At 40.8% G+C, this 23,012-nt stretch overlaps 1 long non-coding RNA gene across 1 annotated transcript; it reads right to left on the minus strand.

Moving 5' to 3' along the window:
* Positions 1–1,548: 1,548 nt before the first annotated feature.
* Positions 1,549–23,012, minus strand: LOC115484484 (uncharacterized). Its single transcript, XR_007776977.1, has 3 exons — positions 22,763–23,012; positions 15,262–15,513; positions 1,549–2,839 (listed from the first exon to the last, which is right to left on the minus strand). It is a non-coding gene; the product is annotated as an uncharacterized LOC115484484 (long non-coding RNA).

Here is a 23,012-nt window from a genome sequence, read left to right on the forward strand (position 1 = left end):
CATTCTCCAGGTCTCTGCAAGAAAACAAATCTTTCCAATGCCACCAGTCTTCCTGATATGCAAGTCAAAACTTATTCTCAAAGTACAGAGTTCATTATCCTGCCATCAAGTATTTGGGAAATAAACAGATATGCAGAGAAATTTTGCAACATAGTGACAACATCACAATGTCAACCATAATTTCTAAGTTGTACACAGATGGCCCAAATCATCAGAGTTCAAATACAGCTGGAACAATTCCTGGTCAGGAAGAGTTTTACTTCCTTCTTTGCTATAGACTAGAGTGAAATAGGGAACAACAGTCACAAGAAATTTTCTTTTAGCACAGCCATCAGAAAGACTACCTGTTCTTGCTCCTGGCCATTTTAATTCATGAGCTTTCAGGCAAGCTTGCTAAAGAAACTGTATCTAGAAAATGTTATAAACAATTGCAGCAAGTAGCTATAGAGCAGTTCATTTACTGTGACAAATTGCACAGAGCATGCTGCACACCAATACTCCGTATTCTCTTCTGGGTCACTGAATTGATTCTGGTTCAAATTCCTGACAAACCATTTCATATGTAAAGACATTCAAGGACTAACACTATTTTCTTTTGCTAGCTCAGTCTAGCCTCTACTCTAGGAGCTAGGGTGGCCTGCAAGGCAATACACAGCATGGATACAAGCCCACTCAGACATTTCTTGGGTGAATATCCAGCTTCTATAACGCTGTGTAAAAGGGAGCTGCTCCATTTTTCTGGCAGCAGCAGCTGCTGTCACTGCCTTTTAGCAGGAGATGAAGCTGTTCAAGGATATTTTGTGCTCTGGGAACTGATCAGCTGTCCCAGGTAATTCTGATCCCATAACATCTGCTTCCTGCATCCTAGTCAAGCTGCCAGAGCAGGGCAACAAGCTCTGCCCCAACGAGCTGGTTTGGACCTTGGCTGCAACCAGCGTGGCAGGCACCATGGAACAGGAAAGCTGCTCCTGGGATTTAGGTGTCACCTGAGCTAAACTGCAGTTAAGGAGGCACTCTTAGAGCCACAGTTTTGGACTTAAATATCTTACTCTTCCAGATCTCAGGTTTAAAAGGGTATGTTCAGTGGTGTGCTTCTCTTGGTAGTATCATACGCTCTACAAATTTATTGGTCAGCTGACGTAGAAAATTACTTACTGGTTGTGTGCACCATAGCCTGATCCCTAAGATGATTCTTCAGGATAGGTAGGTAATATGTGAAATAATTATAATGGAATGATTTTCACTGTGGAGGCAATCCCCTCCTTTCACTTCAGCCATCTTTTAAAACCAGCATCTCTTTCATACTGGGGAGGTGATTTGGTGACAGTACCAGCTTAAGCAACAGCTTCAACAAGGTCAGCCCCGACACTTAACAAAAATACTCATGAACAAAGTTTAAAAACAGGTGGGGCAACTGGCAGAAAGCACTATTTTCTCTCTGTTCTGATAACAGATGAAGAAACATAGACAGGTAGCTTAAATTGGAGAGCAAGATCCATGTGTTTATATTATAATAATCAATGTCAACTTGCACCAGAAAAAACAATACAGATGCAGAAGGGTTTATTTAAAGATAATGCACTTTAATTACACTGGTATACATTTAGTTAACAGCTATAATCTTTTTTTGCTCTGGGACTCTTGCAGACTGGAGTCTTGCACAACAAGCCAGGTACACCAGATTAGATTCACACTATATTAAGAAAAAGAGAAGTTCTCAAAATAGCAATAGAGTTGTTTAATTTACCTTACACTACACTGTCTATAAGAGTAACACTATAAGTAAAAACATACATGTGTCTATGTAAAAAGAGATACAGAGATGGATATTCTGTTATTACAAAAATGTTAAAGATTTTAATCAATCTTTACTTATTAAGGAATGCTTATAATTTCTATTATAATGCCCATCCCAGTCATAATTTATAACAAATGGAAGACCACAATTAATCTGCTACCTCTCCAAATAATATTTCAGTGACTTTGGTTTAAGACCCTTCCAGATCAATTGTCCCTCATGACTGAATCTGTGTTTCAACAGGAAAAACTTTACTGGAGTAGGCAGAGGGAGGTAACTTCCCCTAAACCTTTAATCCTTACCAGTGACACTGAGCAGCAACATTTTGATGCTGTCTGACACCAGAGGAGAAATCTCTTTCTAATTAAATGGGAAAGTAGCATGTATATGAGGTAACAGCTAGCTTCTGAGTAGGGAAGTAATACCATTTCCTCATTTTGCAGAGTATGTCCGCCTTGCTTCTTTAAAAGAAGACACAAAAAGATGACCTTGGAAAGATTTGCTACATATGGCATATAGAAACTGTTATTCCCAAGCGTTTCAAAAAACAGGCACAGAAGAATGAAAAAAACCAGACAGGTGACAATAATGGAATCAGCAAAATACCTTATTCCTCACTCAAATATTTTATATTCAAGGCACAAGTTACAATTCAAAAATTTCATTAAATCTACCTAATTTATACCAGAATCCATTGCCTCTTTGTATTCCAAGGGAAGAGAAATACACAAGAGACTGTGGACAAAAGTGATATTTCTTGTAGGAATAAAATCCAAACAGAAAAAGAGAGAGACTTAGACTTAATCTTCATTATTATTTGATAAAAAAGCATTTTCTGAGTAAAGGTACAAGTTATTTATGGTTTTGATCACTCCAGTACACTGTTTCATACCTAAGAGTAGAAAATGTTTCAAATATTTAACAAATCAGGGCTAATTATACAGAATAATTGAATCCTTAATATAAAGCCTGAGAGACTTTATTCTTCTAACATTACTTGCTGCTGATGTGAATACCATGAGAGGAGATAAAGCCACAGACCTGTTAATACAAAGAAGACAGTTAAAAATTACTTTCAGTTTTGAGAAAAACACTAGGCTCTGAATATAAGTCAATTATTAAAGTTCAATTCCCTTTTTTTCCCCAAAAAAAGTTATTTTAATTACTGCTTTTTTACGCCAAGTGTCTGCTTAACTTAGGAGAAGAAATGACTTTTTATTTGAAGCATTGCCTACTAGAAATAAGAGTTACTCAAGGGCAGTGTTTTATTGATAAAGCTTTTTTCTTAATAATCATCATATGTCATAACATTTCACAGGATTCATGAGGTTCATATTTTTTCAAAGGCAGAAACAACTGGAAGTTCTGATCTGAAGCCAACAAAAAACCCTGAAGCATTGTCAAAAGTTGGAGATATTTCTGCATTTTAAACCCTAGAAATTGCAAAAGTCAGGTCTCCATAAAAGTAGGAGAGGTTATTTGTTACCATCAGAGCCACCATTTTTAAACTGTTATGAGTATTTGCATACATTTACATGCACTGAAAGCACAGCCATTCAGAACAAACAAGGTTCATTATGAAGACAAACATGCTGAGTATGACTGACTGACAATCCACACAATGGCTGATTTAAACTTTACATTCACCAACCATTTTCCCGAGGAGGAGGAGGACCAGCTAAGGATGCCTTACATCGCTTCAGCCGCTTTTTATTTTTGATAAACCCTGGGGCTGCCTCTGCTAAGGTGAGAGAATTCACTAAGCCCATTCAGCCTGCTGAAAACCTCTGCTATGGTCTCTGACTTCTAGCAGGCAAGCTTGAATCTCTCTCAAGTAGTGGAATAGGTAGGAAAACTGGTTTATCAAAACACATACACAGTTCCCTTAAACAGTTCAACTTTAAGGCATGTCTGCATGCATTCCTACTGCCTGTGACAATAGCAACACTTCCTTTCAGCCTAATAGGTCCTGAGCCCCATCCTTTGTCTGCTGATTAACTGCTCTATTCATTGACCAGACCACTAATTGCATGCTCCTTATAGTTACCCTACATTACTGTAAGAATTAATGAGACACAATTACAGCTCCCAGAAATCTCAGGCCTAGCCAACTGCAAAGCACTCCAACTGAATAAGAACTCCCCAAGAATAAAGAGAAAAATTCAGCCCATTGTCCACAGGAAGCAGAATGTTTTTTGTTAAAAAATTGTATTTATTTGAAGCTGTTTCATAATTAGGCCCTGGAGAAAAAAAAAAAAAAAAAAAAAGAAAAAGAAAAAAAAGAGGAGAATAGAGAAAGAACTTGGGAACCAGCATTCACTGAGAAATCACAGCGGATGCAGAGACGAGCACAGGGTTCAGATATGAAGAGAAAAACACATAAGGAAGAAGTGCATAAAGAATTAGTGCTATGAACACTAGAATCATCTATAACCAATCAGCTGTTTTAACAGAGCAGGTCCCACTGTATGAGAATTACCACTAATGCAACCTTCTATTTGACAGCTTCAATCTTGAACAATGTAAAATAGGCATATGGCAGCTTCTGCAGTCGTGTCTCTGAGACAGAAGAAGAGGAATTTAATTTCCCACTCTCAGAATTTAATATGCATTAGAAGTCAGTGTCATTAGCCATGAAAGTCAAAATGAAGGACAGAAAATGAGTTTTTTGAAAATCACCCATATTGAAAACTGCACTCACATTTAATCTGTGTAATCAACAGCCACAGCTATTCAAAGTCTTAGTGACTACAATCACTACCTATTAGCCTGTAAGTAGTTCAAAAGCTATTATTCTCACTTGAACAATTTCCCAATACACAAGAGACTGCATTAAGTTAATGAAGTTAATATGCAAAGTCAATATTCTTTGTTATGAAGTCATCTTATTCCATTGCTTCCTCTTCAACTTATTTTCACCATATAAATTCGATTTAAATTACATGTATAGCTCGACAAAGCCACTGATACTTAAAATAGAGCTTGAAATGCAGCACTATACTTTATAGCCCTAGTAACCATTTTCCAGGGTACAATTTATAGCAGCCACTGAGACCCCAAACCAAGCATGTCAGACTGGCACTGCTACATTCCAGAATCAACATCTTTGGACAGAGACAACATTTTTTGTACGTCTCTACAGGGATTCTCAATAATTGCACCTAACTGCAGTAATAGTTTAAATTCATGGGAAATGGATGTTCTTCTGATATTATCGCTCACTGATATCACAGCAGAACTCTTTCCTGCATGAAGCAGACAGTTACCACCATGTGGTGCTGAATCCCAAGCAGGAAACAAGGCACAAATATGGATCAGAGACCTTTGTGTTCAGTGTATAATAAGTCCAATATCCCTGTCATAGAACAGCAATCATTAACTCAGGGATCTTTTGTTAAATGGCCCCTGTGGCTGGACTGGTAACAGCAGGGATCGAATTTGCAATCCTCAAGACCAGATTCATCTGTCAGGGAGACTGCAGGCCTACAGATTCATGCATTTCCAAAGTGAGTCTCCAGGACTTCACATGAAAATAACAATTTCAATTAACCTTGACTGATTAATCAACCTCAGTGCACGGCCACAGAGCTCACACTTGCAGATCTAACTCTGGCAGTGTTATTTGAAATGGGCTTTCCTCATGTCTTGAAAAAACCTTTGAGGAAAAAAGAAACCTTTGTCTCAAATAAAACATCACCTAGCTTGTTCAAGCTGTTCCTGTTTCAAGCCCAAAAATAGAACAAGTCTGAATTCCTGCAGAGCATGATGTGAAATTATTTCTACTAGTGCAAATAATGTATTCTGGTATCTGGTCCAGCCTTCATTTCAGATGCTATGAAGTAACTTAACCAATACAAAATATCCACACACTGGAGGTTAGCTGCAATTTCTAGTTGAGGTATCTCTCTCTCCATAAAGAAAAAGGAGATCCTTCCTGCAACAAACATTATGAGCCCACACTTTATGGCATCAATTCTAAGGTAGAACTTCTAAATGAAAGATTATTAGAGGCCTACAGGAAGAGTATTGTAAGAGACCAGGGAAGGTTTCAAGTCATAACCTGAGCTCACTCAAACCATTTCTACTCTCCTGCTCCACTGCCACTTTCTTTAGAGCTACTTGTTATTTATGGCAGTGCATGTAGCACCAGCAAAGGACAATCCTGATCCACCCAGTGTTCCCACGTACTAATTCATGCTGGAACTGATTCACCCAAGGAAAATTCCACTTTTGTACTTCTCATCTTTTAGTTTGCATGTTGCACATCATAAGCTTCACTGCTAGGGAGCTTCTTTCCCTCCTTTTCATTGTTATATCTACATCCAGCCCCTTTTTTCCTGAAAGTAGTTCAGTTAAGCAATGGTTTTGTCTGTACCATCTCCTAAGTGTGGCCCCAAAGGTATCCTCAGGACTAGAACCACCAACATGATGCCAAGCATAAAAATTCAGGCACTGTCAGGAACCTGCAGCTGTAAGACAAGCCTGTAGGCAGGAGATGAACAGGAGACAGTGACACTACTCTTAGGAGGTCATTCCTGGGAGCAAGGTAAGCATAAGCTCAGATGAATAAGCATAAGCTCAGTGATAAACTGGCACTTGAGTCCCTACAGGATGAGGCTTACATTTGATTTACACTAGAAAGGTTATCATAGAAATTACACTAACAAGACTCTTCTTCTCAAGCAATGCACACCTATCCCTCAAGAGAAGTAAAATGTACAGGTAAAAGAATTCCTTATGCAGCTTCTGCACTGGGTTTTTTGGTGGCATAGCTATGTCAGCAAAAAATTCATATCCCTCCCTGACAGGCCTCCTTGATAACACTTTTAAGTGCAAACCAGGTGTCAGTATTTCTGTTATGATAGAAAAAGAGTTTTCTACACTAGTCATGAGCTGAATATCTGCCCTTTCATGACCTGGAAAAGTCCTTGCTTCCAAGGAGGTCAAATCCCATGATCATGTTTTCCACCAGCATAATCTCTCATGACCATAGTACTGGTATGGTACTGTATTAACACATACAGAGTAGAAGAAAATACATCAATAGCCAACCATTTGTATTCTGCATTTCCATGTAAAAATTATCTATTTACACTACACTAATGCCACAAAAAATCCCGTGAATGGGAAGCACCAACAGCTCTATTTTAAAAAATTGCTGTGATTTTTAGATTTAGTCTAAAAATTGTTTGAAATCTACTAATCTCTGGACATTTCAGTTGGTTATATTTGGTACTTAGAAATATTTGGATAATTCTAAGAAGAGATTCTATAGATTGAATTCCCAAATGCATCCCAGATCATGGAAGAAGCTGGCCAAGTACAAATATCTTTAATTTTAATCAGCTTTGTTAGGTAGAAAGTTAACAATATTGGTTTGGAAGCAGCTGAATAGTTTTAAAGAAAAGACAATTAAATGTATAAATCTGTCACATGGCAAGAGCTCCAGAGCTAAAGAGATGATTGGAAGAAGACATGCTGGCACAGGCAGTGTTGAAGAGTGTCCCTCAAGGATCACCAGGCTGTTCCTAACATAATTTACCATATTCTCTCCATCTCCAGTTCAGTTACTCTCTGATGCTATAAGATTGTTTATGGAATATGTTTAGGCCTTGCACTGATAGAGCAACACAAGGCCCTCTGAAAGCACCCCCCACACCATGCACAGGCCATGGTGCACCTGGAGTGCTCCTCAGTACAAACTAAGATGCTCTGTGATGAAAGTCAGCATGAATAAAACAAAGTGTTTATAACTACTTACACGTGCAACACCCACAGCCATCGATCAGCCACACAGAGTGAATCCCTGAGCCAAAAGACACAGTCAATCACATTAATTTCTTTAGTTTATTAATTAATTAATGTTCTTTTATTGGCTAGAAAGAAGGAAAATATTTCAGAAACAAAAAGGAGTCTGTGATATCTAAGCATAAATCCCTACCCAAACTGCATCCTACTCCTAAATCTAAGATAAAGTTTAGCATGGGAAGAAAGTGTTATATTAATTTATGCCCTGGTTTACTCTTGCTGGTTTTAGAAGAGCAAACAGCAGAGCAGAGAGTAGTTCCTGTGACAAAAGCATTAGACTGGCACAAGGTTCTGCATCCTTTAACTACCTGTGACACACACCCCTACCCTGCCCTTTTTGTCACTCAAATGAAGTAGAATTTGGCTAATATGCAACCTGAATATCAAAAAGTAGGTTGGACAAAATCGTCAAATCCCTGTCAGTTTTGAGCCCTAAGGATTCCTTTTATAGCATCTTTACAAGGTGCTCTATAAATGCCAGCAGTCCTATGGTTCACACATGCCATGGTAAGAGGGAAGCCAGTCACTGGAAACTAAGTGTGTTTATTATGTACAGAAAGTGTAAGAGTGGAAAGAGCTGAAGAGGAACTGACAGTCCAAAGAAATACAGGATAAGATTAGCAAGAAACATCTCCCAAAACAGAAGCATACTTAAGCACCCAAACTGCCAACTAACAGCAAACAGCCAATGAGAGAAACATGCATGGAAGATTGCAGGGATGTGTGGGGAATTAGGAGGCTATATTGCACCCAAGCTTTATACATGGAGAGTTTCAAGGTATTTAGGTTACTGAATCCTGTTAAAGAACATAAAATCCCACTCAGTTCTATAGATGAGGCACCTTCACCTCTCTGCCAGCTGGGGTTCAGGGACTGCTCCCACAGGACATGGGGGTCTGTGCCTCTCAGGGACCTGTCTCACTGGCTCAGACAGCCAGAAGAACCTTGTGAAGAAACTCTTGATGCACCAGGGACTCAGAACAAAACTCCCACTCTACCATAAATACATTTAATGTCCCACACATAGGACCATTTCATGAGATCAGTAAAAAGCAGCTGTTTGGGGGAAGGGAACAACAGGCAGTTGCTTATTCTGAACTTATGCACAGGTCCAGAAATTTCCTCTGTAAAGCTGCCAGTGTCACTCCACATACAATTATCATGTACCATTTGTTTTACTGTAGAACCTGTAAAGCCCAGGCTATGGATCAGTCCTACACAGATGCAAATTAAAAAAGGACATGCTTACACAGCTGATGCAAGTCATGCAACCCAAACAGTACCCATAACATAATTTTAAAAAAATTTATTCCCTTAAAGCTAATTAATATCATCTACAGTAGAATGATCATAAAAACATTCTTCATATTACATTTGAACAGGTTCAGAAAGGAAAAATACGCATTGAACCACAAGGAGAAATACAGATTATTCCAGAACTGAGCAGACAGGAGAAACACCTTCTTTGAAAGCAATGCGGTTTTGTACATAGCTAGATAAAATGTATTCCATGAAAATGACTTACAAAAACTGAACACATGGGAACCACTCCAGTAACTTCAGTCTTGGAAGGCTTTCTGCTACAAACACAAGAATATATTTGGATATCATTTCTAACACATACTCCCTGGCAATACTTTACCCTTCCACTCAGAAGCCTTGTAGAAAGGTACTTCACTGTTACCACACAAAAAAATCAGAATAACTTCAGAGAGAGCAACAAAGGAAATTTGCATCTGACACTAATATCTTCATAGGATAAAGTATATTTTAATGAAGATATTGTCAGCAATACATGTGTTTATGCTTCTTTTTTCTCTTCACACTTGGATTTTATTTCATTTATGTCATGATCTACCTCGCAAGTTGAATAAATGCATCATTTATTCATGACCTCTACTTTCTTTCAGAACCTCTCAGTTACACAGAAGACCAGGCTAAAGAAAAATCAAGTGGTTTGTCTGATAACAGTTAGTGTCAAAACAAATGTGTGTGTTGAATTTCTGTTAGGTGAAGTCATAATTTAAAAAAACACGACCCAAAAACCAGTGCTTGCTTTACCTTTTTCCAGAATAAACTCTCATAATTAAACTTTCTACTTTTCCAAGTAGCTGACTATGTATTCCTGCACAGCAGGAGGTTTTCTCCACAGACATATTGACTTGGACAATAAACAAAGCAAAAATCCCTGACTGGAATTTACAGCTAAATTTAACTATGCATATTGTTAATAAAATTTGCATATATGTCTTTCAACATTAAGTAAGAATAAAAGTGGAAATTCAATTAATTTGGGCACTGCACTGCTTTGCAAGAAAAAAAAAAAGAGATTTAAGTTGTAATTTCCATATTTACTGAGGCTGTATGTCAAAAGAAATCTGTGCAAAAAGAATCCTGGTGCTGCCTTGATGAGATTTGAAAGATGACAGCATATTAATAGTAAAGGAGCTTCTCCTTAGCAAAGATGGCTTAAACAGTACCTATAAAACACTGATGAAGGGCCACATAATTTTAGAAAACATTTTCAGCATCTCTCATTTCTCTGTCCTTCAACCACAAAACAAGTAAAAGCAGTCACCACGTTTTGAAGAAATGTCACCCCCTCCTTCCCCTCAGTGTCAGCTTTCCCCATGAAACATTAACAGATCAGTCAGCACTGACTTCTTACAATTAAAGGTGTGAAAGGAAACTTTAACTGATACTTTTTCATTGATTTTTTTATCACAACACTGCATCACCACTAGCCCTCCAGAGCCATGAACTATCAGTGGCAAATATTCAGCTTCTATTTTTAATTGTTGTGTCTTTTTTCACAGCATCCTGGACATGTGGATGTCGTAGGAATTTAATTTAAAGGAATTAAGGTTTCTAGTTCCTTTAAAACTAAGTTATTTTACCTGGATCTGCCTAACCACAAAAAGTAGACAATGAAATGCAATTCTGCCAGCATAAAACCTTTCAGATAAGCAAAAAAACTTTCCCACTAAAGAGAGAAGATCATACTCCTTTGAGGTACTGTTCCAGTACAAAAGCTGGATGTATTCCAGGGATTATGCTGCTGGTTGGGTGGTTTGGGTTTGTTTTGTTGGGTTTTTTTGGTTTTTTGATTTTTTTTTTTTTACCTTTTTTTTTTTTAACTGAAACTGTGAATTTTTATCAGTAAAGCTCTCATTCAATTATGAAAAAACGTTCACATTGCCAAAGCAATGTTTTTTTGGTTTTTAATACTACTTTATGGCTTTTAATACTTGCACTGGGCAGGATTGCAAGGACACCTTTAACCTTTGCTTAAGCCTTCAGAGTTTGGCTGCTCCTCAGCTGGAGGAGTGAGAGGGCACAAGTGAGGAACTTGGCCATCACTTAAGGCATTCCCTCCAGCTGCCTGTGCAAATAAGTGGCCCAGCCACTCTTTCCTTAGGTTTCAGGTGAGACAAACAACCATCAGCACCCCGGTGAGATGCACAGAGCAGCTCCCACCTCTCGAATCACTCCCAGCACACACTGCAGGCCTGGCAGGAGATCCCTGTATCCTGCTCATGAATTCTTCCTTCAGCCACAGCGTTTTTCTTTTCTAACCAACAGGCCGAGCTGGGAGAGGAGTGCACTACAAGAAGCACCTCCAGCACTCAGCCTGTGGCTACAAACAGCTTCACATCACCACAAGGTCTCACTGAGGCTCTGTAAAACAGCCTGGCACCTTCCAGAGCACCCTCTTGTGAGATCCACGTGCTGCAACTTCACTTCAGACGTTTTTTTTGCCAAATACTGCATTCGGATATGGTGGGACAGAGAGAGCTGAGGAAGTGCAGGAACAATTTTATTCTGCAAATGTGTAATAAAAACTAGGTAAATAACCTCAGTGACACAGAGGAGGTCTGGGCATTCAGCATTTCCAGCCAAAGCAAAAAACTACAGGAAGGCATGACTTTCACTGAGGTCACCCATGAGAAACTGAGAGCTCACTGGGATGTGCTCATGGCATTGAGGTTGGCAGAAGTCAAGGATCACAATTCTCCAAATACAAATTGCTGAGCAGGAACCCAGGCCAGCAGTTAAACACTGCAGAATCAGGCACTGAAATTAACGAGTTAAAGATTAATTCACTCCCAGCCTGTGTGTACATGGTCACCTCATGGGGCCATCACCAGGAAGACAAGAGATCTTCTTAGAAGAACTGGCTCTACCAGAGGCTAATTAACAGATATGCTGACTGTAAATAAAAGCAGGAGGTGGTAAACAGAAAAGAATAGAAAGTTTGATGGGGCTCCCAACAGATGCTGTGTGTCAATAAACGTCAGCTGAAACTTAGATGCTGCTTTTGTGCTCTCTTAAGGAAATCATTATAATCACATTATTCTGTAACACAGCCTAGCCTAAGCTCCATGCCTCATACTAGAGAGGATATTTAGATCAACTAGACATTTGTTAATTTCAAAACCAAGCACCTTGAAGCTATTTTGTTTTACATACAGAATGAAGCAGCTTATGTAAAATTGAAAATTATTACATTCTGATTTACTACCCATAAAGCTAACAACTATTTCTTATATCCCAAACTAAATTAGTGGCTCTTGTAAGAATACTGTTTGCTTCAAAAATGCTACTTAGATAGCACAAACATGTCTACAAAACAGACAAGAGATTGATATACACAATGACAATTAGGCTTCTTAAGCACAGAAACACTTTTTCAGTTTATCCTCATCATTTCCTAAATCTGTAGGAGATGTATGCCTTAACTCTGGGTTTTGACATTAGATTCTTTATATATATTTTACCACCGCATTTGCCTTCACTGTCTCTTTCACAAATTTTCTGCCAATGAAGGACTCCCCATAAGGAAACCAGTTTTAATAGAACTGAACACTTAAAAGATGGTGATATTCACTGTCCATTCTTTGCCCCACACCCCCAAAAGTTAACTCCCACTAAAAACCTGATTTTTTGTTTTCCTGTCTCCCATTTACCCACCTGATCTGACACACCTTTTCTCAAGCAAACAGACATTTTAAAGTAACCAGCTTCACTGACAGGAGGACAGATTATTTTGCATCAGAAAGTTTACAAGATGTAATCTTCTCTTTTCCTTGAAGTTAAAGTAACTAATACCTAGTACTGAAATGAAAGAAATTTAATAGTGTCAGTCCAATTACTTGTGAACACATGTTTATTTTGCACCCAATTACTCTCCTCAATTCTTCAGTTTCAAGAGTGGACAGATTTTGCAACTCTATTTGCTTCTCAGTTCTTGACATTATCATAAAAATTCTGATTAAGCCAAACAAAATTATGTGAGAGAAGTTGCACTATTCTGCCATTCCTGACACACTATAGAGACAGGATTACACTATCTTCTTTCACTTCACAGAATTTCTAAATTAATTTTAATAGAATTTACATAATTTTTACTGCTTTTTTGGGGAAAGCGTGAACTTTATTTTTCTACTTTATCCAACTCATGAATTCTAATGTACTAAAATTTCTTCCTTGTACAATGATTATTTGAATTAATGCTAATTGATTGTGGAGCACTATGCTTCAGAAAATATTTAGATTCCACACATGAGCAGCTGGCACCACATGAGCTCACTCTTATGCTTCAATATTGTGCTTTCCTTTCTCTGTTGTCCTTCCTGCCACTCTTTGGATTGATGAATCTATTTCTCAACAACACTCAAACTCTTTCTTTCTTTTAAATGCTGTCTGTCTATTATATTTTCTTGCAAATATTTATTTTAAATAGTTCTAAAATAATAAAAGGGAACTTCTAGTACTAACAATGCACTATGATAAAATTGTGCTGACAGAAATCTGAATCTTTTTTTCCCCTGTCTGCCATGTCAGGGGGAAAAAGAGACCCTACCTATTTTGGCCAATATAACACCCAGGTAAATTTAAGCACACAGGAGTAAAACTAAATACATCCATTTTCAGGAAATCATAAAAATTCTGAAGAGTTTATTAAAAATATAGAAAAAAACCCCAGCTGTTTACTCAGAGTATGCTCCTTTACAGATTTTACCCTCAATACCTGTGAGGACTTAATAGTATTACTTAGTATTACTTAGCAGTCATGAACTAAGCTAAACTACCATGAAAACAAAGTTAAGAATATCTGGAAAGATATTTCTCTAAAGCTGTTAGAATACAAAACAAGCAATAAAGAATAAAAATCAACTTTTGCTCAAGAAATGCCTCATGTTGGCAGTTGGTGGTAGCTTCTGGCTACAAACTGCATTCTGACACTGAACTAATGAGAGAACATAACTCATACTGGGACTAATGCAGATCATACTAACAATGTTCCTCCCTGATTTTTAATATTTGCTTTGCTTTCTCTTCTTGTCAGAATACAATGTCCAGTGAATTTTGCAGGATTCTCACACTAATGTTCTACCCACCAACTTTGGGTGGGTAGAGCAGAAGAAGGTTCACAGTTGTATTTGAGACATAGTTGCTGCAAATTTTTACTTCTACAAAAAGCAACAAAGGAGAAATGGAAGCTGCAAAACCTACTTAAAAAAATAAATAAACAGAATGCTTGAAACTCCAGAATCACAATCTATTCAAACAAAATTCTCTATTCCCATGCTCATAGATTTAGTGATTCACTTGTACTTTTCTTGGTAAAAAAAGAAATTAATTTTTGATAAATGTTGCTGAATTCCAGATGGCCAAAGCTCACACTTACTCATCTGTCAGTGTACTTCTCCTCATCCAAGGATAGCTATGACAATTCAGATCAAAGGTCCATTTAGGTCACTATCCTGCTTCCAAAAGCAGGCAAAAGTCAGAGTGAAGAGGAGAGAGCATGAGCAAAGAAATCAAATACCTTTTTCCCAGAATAACTCTCTAGCATTTCAACTATATTCCACTCAAGAACTCCTGAGACTGATGTGATTTATCTATTTATTTTGCCCAATGGACCTTCTCTTTCACTTATCCAATTATCCCTTAAAATTATATAAACTTTTGTATCCACACTGTGCCAAAGCAAGGCTACCTTGGGCAAAGAACTAAGAGCTGCATTGTAGTGATAATTGTTTTGTGCACAGTCAGTACACAGCACTCACATTTTCCTGGTAAAACACAGCCAAAATAAAATAAAAAATTTAAAAAATTTTTAAAAAATTAAAAGGCAAGATTGATGCACCCCTTGAAAGAAACTGAGTTTGCACATACTCAAGTGAGTTGAGTCCAGTGGGATTTAGCATTCTGAACACAGTAAAATGCTGCAATAGCAAGAGTTATAACAAGGTTGGATATAGCTTGAAAAGCAGGCAGATGTCATGAGTGAAAAAACAGACACCCTAACAAAAGCAGCCAAAAAACTCTGTAAGCCTCCCTCAGTCCAACAACCAAATTCTGATCCAAGGAGGTTAAATATAGGGCTGCTGGAAAATTTTCCACTGTATCTATTTTTGATGGGAAATGAGGCTTTCAGCTAAACACTTTCTGGTTGGATTGTTTGGGGGGTTTTGGCATGTCTAAATATGTGCTTCTGCAAGTATTCTTTCCTTACCAAAAATCCAAACTTATCAACAAAAATATTTTGATTGAAAACATAGCATGTTATTAAGAAATGCTACTGTAGCATTTCATTGTATCTCTAGCTTATCTGCTTTATGTGGCAGACCTCTATCAACCAGACTTACCATTTAAATGAGAATTCTGAGGACAGATCATTTTGAGGGATTCCCCACTTACAGCACTCCCCTCAGGGAGGAAAGATCATGGCAAAATGTCAAAGGAGGAAGGCAGCCTCAGCCTTGCAGAGCAGGGCCAGCAGGCATCCAGGCTGTAATGTCAGAGGAGGACTACAGCAACATATTTCAAATCCAGAAGTTTTTGTTTCCAGACAAAGTCTTCCGAAGTCCTCTGAATTCTGTCAAAGCATGTTGTGTTTCCTGGAAAATGAAGACAAAAAAGAAACAGAAAAATCTTTCTATTTTTTTAATCAAAAATTCAGGCAGGAAATTTCATGGGTCAAGAAAGGTCTTTCTTTCTCACTAACCTGCAGATTCAAACATACACCTGGACCCACCCACCCACAAATCAGAAAAAAATTAAACAGCAGTAAAATGGTTCAAGTTTTCCATCACAGTTCTGTTAGCAGGACTGTTCAAAAGCCAAGGAGCTAAACCCAAACAAAAACAGAGTTGAATGGATGTGATAACTTCATGTATGAGCCCTAACTCATAAAAGACCAACCAGCCCACCTCACAAAAGCAAAGGATGAAGATAAGATTCATACAATGGCTGCACTTACAATGTAAAAAATCTATACCACAAAAATATGCACAGCAAAATTAGCAAAGAGGCAAGAAAATAAGATACTTCAGTTATTATTCCCTTTCAGGGTTCTCTTTTCAGTAAAGTAAACCAGAAGGAATAAATCCAGTAAGACCAATACAATAAAAAGTATCAGCTATCCCAACATGGCTTTTATCATCCCTTTTCTTGGAACTCCACAATCCCCTGGAAGAACTGAAAGTTTTTTATCCAAAACCAGGCCCTGACCAGACCAATACAGAGAAACTCAATACTACCAGGAAAAATATTACAACTAAATTTCTAGTATTTCTCTCCCCTCGTGGCTGTTTCCTGACATACAATTGCATCCCCTCACCCCAACTGCAAAATAAATGTATAAAGAAAACAAATAAAAGACAAGAAATCAATCAAGACTGCACCTTTTGTAACAGTGTTGTGAACCTACAAAAGACAACTGCAGAAAATCTCATGCCAGTGGGGTAGCTCTTTCTCTTCCCTCACCATACACAAAGAGGACTATTCCTGCCATCATTATGCCAACTAAGAATCAAGAAAATTCAAAGGAACTGGCAAAGAAATATCCTTATTTTAGAACTAAGTGAGTAAAATGAAAGGAAGGACATTTTGCTATTACAGTGAATTTCCTTTCAACACCTTGCTTTTCAATCACACCATTCTTTTTCTAAAATAAAAATAAAGGTTTTTAGCAGTTTCTGCTGAGACCAGGCACCTAAAAGCTCCCTATAAGCAGTTGCAAACACTCCTAATGCTGATTCCCTACAAAGTGTTAACATCTTTGACTGGCTAATGTTATAAAGTGAAAAGTACTAACACAATTTGTCATTCTCAAGGCAAATTTATTCATCAAAATTAATACAAGCTCAAGCTTGTTGTCCTTACTCATATTTGGAAAAACCAGCCACTGTTGTCCCAGCAAAGCTAGTACAGTGAAGAATTAGTCAGGGTCTAACTGTAGAAATAAAAAAAATTGTTTAGAATAAATGAAATACAAAGAATAAATATTCAAAATCAGTGATGAAAGATACATCTGTTATGTCATTTTTATCTCCTGGATAAATTGTGATTTTATTATTCAGTATTTTAAAAATTACTACTGGGCATCCATCAAAAATTGGGATTGGAAACAGTGAAACTTTAAAAATGTCTACTTCAAACATATGCAAAACATTATTCCCTTAACTTATAGTTTCACTGACCTCCAAGGGGCAAAAAGTAGCATCAGAACTGATGACCAACTTCATATTGTTCAAGCATTTAATGACATGTTTCTCTTCAAATCAGTTATAAAAAGTTTTGCTTTCCTATATCTGGGTTTTAGCCTATTCCATGCCTTTCAAAATAGGGTGTCATTTTTTATCAGCTCACTTCTTCCTCATAAGCATAACACCTGTTTATTTTGTCATTTAATTTACAGCATGTGAGAGCGTATGTGTGCAAGCCAATGTCTCCATGTAGATTATGCAGAAGTTCTTAGCTCAGAGTGGACTACACTGCTTAATCTTTCCTCTGCACCAACCTTCTTCCACCAGGCTGGATGAGCTGGCACAGAGCTGCACACAGGCTGGGCTGGATTTCTTGCCAGGAGTGCCCCCAGAGCTGTGTGACTGTGGCAACTGAGCCATCCCAGATGTGATTTACCCTACATGAGAGACAACCTGCACTCCCACCCCCCTCTGTTCTGGCTCTTCCTTTCACCCTGTCAGTACCAATACTCAGAGTTGGTAAGAGTTAAATGTGCTAGTCACCCATCTGCTATCACCCAGACATGGACTAGGTAACAAAGTCAAGGTCAAGTTAATGATAGAGTCCCCTTAATTCCCCCAAAGCTGTGACATCAAAGTCCAGATACCTGCAGGTCATACCATCTTAAGGCCAGGTGGGAGTTGTAATTTGGAAGCTGCCCATCCCAGAGGGCCACATCCCAGACAGGCAAGGCAGGGAGCAATGCAACAGCAGTGGATATTTATCAGAAGCTCTGCAGGGGTTTATACACTTATTGAGGTCTCCAAAACTGAAGACTGACCAAGAGGACTTCCCAGTCCATGCTGGGAGTAGTGAAGGTTAATGTGCCATTCCAGCACATATGAACACTAACTACATTTTGGTGGAGCATGGAGACAGAACCGCAGACATGACTGCAGGAGTCACTGGTGTGCCAGAGGCCTGGACATGCTTTCACTTTGAGAAGTGAGTGGTGCATGTTTATACTCTCATATTAAACCCCAGGGACCAGACCTTTCCTTGCCAACCTGAATCCACACAACCTTCCTGAGATTCAGAGGTGCATTTACACACTAATGTTCTAGCAGCAGCGTGGTTACCTGGGTAATCAGAGGAAGACAACATTACTCACTCTGTCCATTTACCCTCACATACTTTATGGTTAGCAATTCATGGAGTTTGTGTTGTTCTCCAAATAGAGACAATGAAAACGGATCAGCAGACAGTTGACATCCGGTGACAATGGATCAACAGAGTGTAAATTAGTGCAACCTGTCTTCAAAATTCACATGATTTATCATGTGTGAAACACCACACCATGAAGTATTACTGTCTGGAGCACAGGTGGATTATAAATGCAGCTTGCTAACTAGTGGTGGGAAAAGAAAAATACAATATTTTGGAGAAACCCCTAAAGAACCCTTCTTTTTATTCACCCTCTCTATAATCTGTATTTTCTTGCATTCCTTCCTCCTGCATTGCTTCACTAATGAGAGTTAAAGCAATATACAATTACACTGAGAGAGTCAATATTTTGCAGCCCAATCACCAGCAGCACAGTGTGGGAGAACAGGGCTAAAGCCCTTCAATAGGAGCTCATCTTATACTGCCCTCATGCTAAACTGCTGGTCTCACTGAGTCCTTACACTCATTCTGCAGCTCATACTCCTTCTCTAGCGAAGCCCATGCACTCAAAGGTGCATGTTTAAATTTCTTCTTCAGGAAAAAATTTAAACATGGTCAGCAGAAAATCCTCCAGCCACATTCAGGGCCAAACTTGCAGCTTCAGTGTCAGAGCAATACTCAGACCACAGCACTGATCATCCTTTGTGATCATCCTTTATGACAAAGCGACAGCAAAGTACTCTTCCAGAAGTTTCTCCTCCTCCTCTGTCACCTGCTCACTGCACTCCAGGAGTAGCTACTGCAGCACATTGTATTCAGCCTATTTTCTTGTTTCCTGAAGTCTCTCTTGTATCTCACTGAACAACAGTAGCACCACCACAGTACTGTGCCCATCCCCAAACAGATCTGACATGCCTGAAGAAATGTAAGCAGAACATTGTTCTTGCCTACAAAAAGTTCTCATGAATCACAATAAAGTACAGGCTGACTCGGAAGGTGTATGAATGCCACTTATTTATTTATTTATTTATTTATTTATTTATTTATTTTTGTAAAAGGAAAAATATCAAACTGTAAGACAGATATGCACACTGTATTCTACTATCCCTATTTCTCCTCAGGTTTCACAGCACTGGATTTTTGCTCATAATTTGTGCTTTTCAGACTTGCAGAAGTACAAACCAGGCAATTCCTTCCCATACTTGGATGTGCCATCATGTTGCTCAGTTCTGGACCACATGTGGCATGTGAGAGAAAAGGATGGACTGGGGGGAAAAAAACAGTCTCTCTTAATTTTAATTGGAACTTTTTAGGGGAAATCTGAACATTGTTAGATGCAACAACTCTACCTCACTGTGTTTACTAAATGGCCTTAAAAATACTCTTTCTTCCAGCTCCTATTTATCCTGTCCTCAAAAAGTTCCAGTTTCCAGTTTCATGGTGTTGTTCAATGTATTGTCCATGCAAAATCCCCCATGTCTTGCAGCTAACCAGCATTTGCTTAGACAGTCTCTGCACAAAGCTCTGTGGCCTGTGATAGGAAGGAGATCAGCCCAGCCAGCCCTTCTGGGTTTAATCCATGAAATTACTGCCTTCAGTCAAGGCTTCATTCTAACAAGATTATTTGAACAATTTCCATGGACCAAGTTCTTCTTTTCAAACACTTTTATAAAAGCACCATTCAGTGACCTATCCAATGCAGACAATGCCACACTAAAATTTACTGGAGAACATTCAGTGGGAATTAAAAAGCAATTTTTTCAATCTTATAAACTAAACGTCTCTATTTTTACATAAACAAAATAGCATGTTAAATCCAAGATTTTGTGTGGCACTTTTACTTCCAGTTTAAAAGAAAAAAAAAAAAGGCAAATTTACTTATTTTGAACTAAAATGTCCTGTAGCTACCATTACCTGGTTTGGTGGGATCCATATAATCCCACATGCAAAGCCTCAGATGCACAGAAAAATTAAGCCTATGTTAGAGGGGCCAGTGCCAAACCTAATTGTTTGACTAAAAGAGGCGTGAGTATCTGTAGCAACAAAGATCTGTAGTGACAAAGACTAGTCAGAAAGTGACTAGATTTGACAACAAGTCAAATCTGTAACTTTGTAAAAAGTTATAATATCTGTAACATTCTTGCCAGATTTATATTTCTGCAGGATTTGATGACTGGACATCTGTTTTGAAATCCCAGGGGGAAAAATGCTCTAAAGTATTCTGCATTGCTATAGCAAAGTTCAGCTTTTCAGAAAAAGCAGCTGCTGAATTGTCTGGAATAAACTCACAAACCATTTTAAAGACTTGACCCTCGATTCCTTCATCACAGGACATCTAGGGACTTCAGGGAAGTCTCCAAGTATGAGGAACACACAATGGGCTCTGATTCCACAGTGCTGAGCTAACCAGGCTGCTTTTCAGTCACATAAAGCAAAGCAGCCTCCTCACAGCTGTGCTGTTTTATATACCTGAAAGACAATTTTAAAAATTATCATGGTCTTACTAGGGAATTTGGATATGCAGTCATTACTAAATTACCATAAAGTTCCATATTACCAATTCTGTCATTACTGAACAGCTTCAAGACACACAGTATCTTTGTGCTGCATCTCTTCGCTGTAAGAAAACAAGAGCGTATGAATGACAGCAAAAATGAAGCCAAATGTACTGTTGAGAAACTTAGTATTCTCTTATTTCTAGGAGAGTTACAGTGTAATTCTAAACTGCAGCGTTCAGCATGTCTCCTGAGCTTCCTCGCTGAAATATAGCAATGGAAATTTTACAGCATCTGTGTTGCTTTTGGAAGCCATCACCTCACATCTGCTGTCTCTGTTGTGTAAAGTTTAAGTTCAGCATAAAAAGGTACTTTGTAATAGGCAAGAGGAATCCTGACAGAGCGGTAATTTACAGACTCGCCCGGCTCCCCCGACTAGACTCAGTTTTACATTCTGTAGAGATTTTTAAATAAGGTGCGCTTCAAGCAGCCACCACACACACAAAAAAAGTCACTTCTTAAAATGGAGCATCGCATCCAGGACTGGATTTTAAACCTCTATCCGTCACTGAGTCCTGTGCCAGACGTTTTCTTCACAGGGCATTGTTCGATCTCGTAAGACTTTTCACAATGGTGTTAACTAAATTGGCGCTAAAATAACCACCTGCTACTTTTGGGGAAGTTCTGATTGTGGTGACAAACAGCACCGCGCGTGTAATAGCGGGACCGACCGCACAGTCCTAGCGGGCGGAGGAGCGCGGCCACGGCCTCCGAGAGCTTCCCAGCCCCGTGAGACCTGGGGCGGGCGCGGGGTCGGGAGCGGCGCTCGGTCAATTGCAAATCAATTGTGATTACACAGCGGGCGCATTTATCGCCCCATCATCGCCCATTTCCTCCTAACGGGGTAATCCTCGCGTTGGCTCGCACGACGACAGCAGCCTGTTAGCTCGGCCAACAACCCGGGGATTGTTCCTTGTTTGGCCTCACGCGTTCCATTTCCTCCTCGGGCGCCCCGCACCGCCCCCCCGGGGCGGGCTCGCTCCCCCCCCCGGCCCCGCTTCTCTCCGTATGACTCCCCGGGAATCACACGATTCCCGCCGCCGGCAGACGGGCCCCGCCGCGTTCCCGCGGTTCCAGTCATTAGGGCCGCAGCGGGAGCGCCGCGCGAGCGCCAGGCGCAGCAGCGCCTCAATTAACAAACAAACGCCCCGTCCCGGGAGCGCGACAACCCCCCGGGACGGCCCCGCCGCGCTCGCAGCCCGCGCCCGCCGCCGCCGCTCCCCTTAAGGTGGTCTGGCTACGGCGGGGCCGCCGGAATTCCCGCCCGCCCCCTCCCGTCCGCGGGCGGAGAAAAGCAGCGACTCCTCTCGCGGCCGCCCCGCTAGTGGAGGGCCGGGGCGGCGGCAGCCGAGCGGCCCTCCAGCCGCAGATGGCTGCTGTGCCGGCCCGGGCGGGACACGCCGCTCTGGGCGCCTGCAGGCGGCTCCTCGGCGAGTCACCGCCGCGGCGCCGGGCTGGCGCGGGCGCTCGGGAGCCGCGGCCGTGCCAGGACCGGCTCCCGGAGCTGCCCCTGGGCTGCGGGTCAGTGGCCGGCGGCGGCCGCGGTGCGGGCCCATGTCTTGCGGGCAGTGTACGCCCAGCGCCGGCCGCGGAGCTACGGCCGTGTCCTTGGCCGGCTGGGAACCGAGGGTCCACCTGCCGGTGCGGGGGGCTGCTCCCCGCCGTCCCACCGGGAGCTCCCGGCGCCGGCTGGGGTGCACACACGGCACCGCCTGAGCGCGCCTTGGCGAGCGCCGTGACCCGCGGCTGTCCGCGCCTCGGAGGTCCCCGTGTCACCCGTCACACGCCGCGGCCCCGACCCCGGGCAGAGTCTCAGCGCTGCGCTTGCCCCGCGCATTGTTCGGACCTCCGCGCTGGGGTCGGGGGCGCGGGCAGCCGGGGCGGCGGAGCCGGGTGTCGGCTGCGGTGCTGCCGTGACCCCGTAACCAACACGTGCAAGGGGATGGGGCAGCGCACACACCGGCACGGGCCCGAATCCCGCGGGTAGCAACGAGGTGGTAGGAAACCCCTTCCGAGACAGCTCCGAGCGCTGCTTAAACTGCGGCTGCGGGGACTGTGACTTGCCCGGGTTCCCTTACAGAGGGACGGAGGTCCCCTGCGCAGCCCGGGCCGATGCGTGGTTGCCGCAGCCCGCGCACCGCGGTGCAGAGCCGCGCGTCTCCGCACGGGCAGGAGCCGAGCAAACACCGCCACGTCCCCACAGGCACTGC

The sequence above is a fragment of the Serinus canaria genome, chromosome 2, assembly GCF_022539315.1.
Source record: "Serinus canaria isolate serCan28SL12 chromosome 2, serCan2020, whole genome shotgun sequence".
NCBI classification, from domain to species: Eukaryota; Metazoa; Chordata; class Aves; order Passeriformes; family Fringillidae; genus Serinus; species Serinus canaria.